We start from the raw sequence: 4,911 nt of genomic DNA, 5'->3' as shown, positions 1-4,911 counted from the left end.
ACCGGCGTTATCCTCCAAAATATTAATCGCAACCAGGTTTAATTGACTGTTACGGTGTGGTACCGCATTACAACGTGATACAAACCAGAAAAAGCCCAGGATCTTGCCAACAAGTATGCGAAAAATGCGAAGGTACGAGCCAGATGATTGCAAACACCAGAACTATCCCAGACATAACCAGCGTTATCCTACAAAATACTAATCGGAACCAGCTTTTATTGACTGTTTGAGTGTGGTCCCACATTACTACATGGTCCAAACCAGAAAAAGGCCAGGATTTGGCCAACAAGTATGCGAAAAATGCGAAAGCACGAGCCAGATGAGGGCAAATACCAGACCTAACCCAGACATAACAGGCGTTTTCCTCTAAAATATTAATCGCGACGAGCTTCTATTGACTGTTTCGGTGTGGTGCCACATTACTACGTGGTCCATGCCAGAAAAAGGCCAGGATCTGGCCAACATGTACGCGAAAAATGCGAAAGCACGAGCCAGATGAGGGCAAATACCAGACCTAACCCAGACATAACAGGCGTTATTCTCTAAAATATTAATCGCAACCAGCTTCTATTGCCTGTTTCGGTGTGGTACCACATTACTACGTGGTCCAAGCCAGAAAAAGGCCAGGATCTGGCCAACATGTATTCCAAAATGCGAAAGTATGAGCCAGATGAGGGCAAATCCCAGAACTAACCCAAACATAACCAGCGTTATCCTCCAAAATATTCATCGCAACCAGGTTTAATTGACTGCTCCGGTGTGGAACCACATTACGACGGGATCCAAACCACCAAAAACCGAAGATCTGTCCAACAAGTACGCGAAAATTGCGAAAGTATGAGCCAGATAAATGCAAATACTAGAACTAACCCAGACATAACCAGCGTTATCCTTTAAAATATTAATCGCAACCAGGTTTAATTGACTGTTTCGGTGTGGTACCGCATTACTACGTGACACAGACCACAAGAAGGCCAGGATCTGGCCAACAAGTATGCGAAAAATGCGAAGGTACATGACAGATGAGGACAAGTCCTAGACCTAACCGAGAAATAGCCGGCGTTATCCTCTAAAATATTAATCGCAACCAGGTTTAATTGACTGTTTCGGTGTGGAACCACATTACTACGGGATTCAAACCAGAAAAAACCCAGGATCTGGCCAAGAAGTAGGCGAAAAATGCGAAGGTACGAGCCAGATGAGGGCAAATACCAGACCTAACCCAAACATAACCGGCGATGTCCTCTAGAATAATAATCGCAACCAAGTTTAATTGACTGCTTCGGTGTGGTACCGCATTACAACGTGATACAAACCAGAAAAATCCCAGGATCTTGCCAACAAGTAGGCGAAAAATGCGAAGGTACGAGCCAGATGAGGGCAAATCCCAGACCTAACCGAGACATAACCGGCGTTATCCTCTAAAATATTAATCGCAACCAGGTTTAATTGACTGCTTCGGTGTGGTACCGCATTACTGCGTGATCCAAACCAGAAAAAGCCCAGGAACGGTCAACAAGTATGCGAGAAATGCGAAGGTACGAGCCAGATGAGGGCAAATCCCAGACCTAACCGAGACATAACCGGCGTTATCCTCCAAAATATTAATCGCAACCAGGTTTAATTGACTGTTACGGTGTGGTACCGCATTACAACGTGATACAAACCAGAAAAATCCCAGGATCTTGCCAACAAGTAGGCGAAAAATGCGAAGGTACGAGCCAGATGAGGGCAAATCCCAGACCTAACCGAGACATAACCGGCGTTATCCTCTAAAATATTAATCGCAACCAGGTTTAATTGACTGCTTCGGTGTGGTACCGCATTACTGCGTGATCCAAACCAGAAAAAGCCCAGGAACGGTCAACAAGTATGCGAGAAATGCGAAAGTACGTGACAGATGTGGGCAAATCCCAGACCTAACCGAGAAATAACCGGCGTTATCCTCTAAAATATTAATCGCAACCAGGATTAATTGACTGTTTGAGTGTGGTCCCACATTACTACTTGGTCCAAGCCAGAAAAAGGCCAGGATCTTGCCAACAAGTACGCGAAAATTGCGAAAGCATCAGCCAGATGATTGCCAATACCAGAACTAACCCAGACATAACCAGCGTTATCCTCTAAAATATTAATCGAAACCAGGTTTAATTGACTGCTTCGGTGTGGTACCGCATTACTACGTGATCCAAACCAGAAAAAGGCCAGGATCTGGCCAACAAGTATGCGAAAAATGCGAATGTACGAGCCAGATAAGGGCAAATACCAGACCTAACCCAAACATAACCGGCGTTATCCTCTAGAATAATAATCGCAACCAGGTTTAATTGACTGCTTCGGTGTGGTATCGCATTACTACTTGGTCCAAGACAGAAAAAGCCCAGGATCTTGCCAACAAGTAGACGAAAAATGCGAAGGTACGAGCCAGATGAGGGCAAATACCAGAAATAACCCAGACATAACCAGCGTTATCCTCTAAAATACTATCCGGAACCAGCTTCTATTGACTGTTTCGGTGTGGTACCACATTACTACGTGGTCCATGCCAGAAAAAGGCCAGGATCTGGCCAACATGTATGCGAAAAAAGCAAAAGTACGAGCCAGATGAGGGCAAATCTTAGACCTAACCGAGACATAACCGACGTTATCCTAAAATATTAATCGCAACCAGGTCTAATTGAGTGCTTCGGTGTGGTACCGCATTACTACGTAGTCCAAGCCAGAAAAAGCCCAGGATCTTGCCAACAAGTAGACGAAAAATGCGAAGGTACGAGCCAGATGAGGGCAAATCCCAGTCCTAACCGAGACATAACCGGCGTTATCCACTAAAATATTAATCGCAACCAGGTTTGATTGACTGTTTCGGTGTGGTACCGCATTACTACGTGATACAAACCAGATTAAGGCCAGGATCTGGCCAACAAGTACGCGAAAATTGCGAAAGTATGAGCCAGATGATTGCCAATACCAGAACTAACCGAGACATAACCGGCGTTATCCTGTAAAATATTAATCGCTACCAGGTTTAATGGACTGTTTCGGTGTGGAACCGCATTATTACGTGATCCAAACCAGAAAAAGGCCAGGGTCTGGCCGACAAGTATGCGAAAAATGCGAAAGTACGAGCCAGATGATTGCAAATTCCAGAACTAACCCAAACATAACCAGCGTTATCCTCCAAAATATTCATCGCAACCAGGTTTAATTGACTGCTCCGGTGTGGAACCACAACACGACGGGATCCAAACCACAAAATCCCAAAATCTGGCCAACAAGTAAGCGAAAATTGCGAAAGTACGAGCCAGATGAGGGCAAATCCCTGACCTAACCGAGACATAACCGGCGTTATCCTGTAAAATATTAATCGCTACCAGGTTTAATGGACTGTTTCGGTGTGGAACCGCATTATTACGTGATCCAAACCAGAAAAAGGCCAGGGTCTGGCCGACAAGTATGCGAAAAATGCGAAAGTACGAGCCAGATGAGGGCAAATCTCAGACCTAACCCAGACATAACCGGCGTTATCCTCTAAAATATTAATCGCAACCTGGTTTAATTGACTGCTTCGGTGTGGTACCGCGTTACTACGTGATCCAAACCTGAAAAAGCCCAGGATCTTGCCAACAAGTAGGCGAAAAATTCGAAGGCACGAGCCAGATGGTTGCATATACCAGAACTAACCCAGACATAACCAGCGTTATCCTCTAGAATACTAATCGGAACCTGCTTTTATTGACTGTTTCAGTGTGGTACCACATTACTACGTGATCCAATACAGAATAAGCCCAGGATCTGGTTAACATGTATACGAAAAATGCAAAAGTATGGGCCAGATGATTGCAAATACCAGAACTAACCCAGACATAACAAGCGTTATCCCCTAAAATACTATTCGAACCAGCTTCTGTTGACTGTTTCAGTGTGCTACCACATTACTACGTTATCCAAACCAGAAAAAGCCCAAGATCTGGCCAACAAGTATGCGAAAAATACGAAAGCACGAACCAGATGATGGCAAATCCCAGACTTAACCGAGACATAACCGGCGTTATCCTCTAAAGTATTAATCGCAATCAGGTTTGATTGACTGTTTCGGTGTGGTACCGCATTGCTACGTGATACAAACCAGATTAAGGCCAGGATCTGGCCTACAAGTATGCGAATAATGCGAAAGTACGAGCCAGATGATTGCAAATACCAGAACTAACGCAAACATAACCAGCGTTATCCTCCAAAATATTCATCGCAACCAGGTGTAATTGACTGCTTCGGTGTGGAACCACATTACGACGGGATCCAAACCACAAAAAACCCAAGATCTGGCCAACAAGTACGCGAAAATTCCGAAAGTATGAGCCAGATGAATGCAAATACCGGAACTAACCCAGACATAACCAGCGTTATCCTTTAAAATATTAATCGCAACCAGGTTTAATTGACTGTTTCGGTGTGGTACCGCATTACTACGTGACACAGACCAGAAGAAGGCCAGGATCTGGCCAGCAGGAATGCGAAAAATGCGAAGGTACATGACAGATGAGGACAAATCCCAGACCTAACCGAGAAATAGACGGTGTTATCCCCTAAAATATTAATCGCAACCAGGTTTGATTGACTGTTTCGGTGTGGTACCGCATTACTACGAGATCCAAACCAGGAAAAGCCCAGGATCTTGCCAACAAGTTGGCGAAAAATGCGAAGGTACGAGCCAGATGAGGGCAAATCCCAGACCTAACCGAGACATAACCGGCGTTATCCTCCAAAATATTAATCGCAACCAGGTTTAATTGACTGTTTCGGTGTGGTACCGCATTACAACGTGATACAAACCAGAAAAAGCCCAGGATCTTGCCAACAAGTATGCGAAAAATGCGAAGGTACGAGCCAGATGATTGCAAACACCAGAACTAT

Source organism: Colletes latitarsis, unplaced genomic scaffold (genome assembly GCF_051014445.1).
Source record: "Colletes latitarsis isolate SP2378_abdomen unplaced genomic scaffold, iyColLati1 scaffold0018, whole genome shotgun sequence".
NCBI classification, from domain to species: Eukaryota; Metazoa; Arthropoda; class Insecta; order Hymenoptera; family Colletidae; genus Colletes; species Colletes latitarsis.
Note: the sequence above shows the minus strand (reverse complement) of the source record.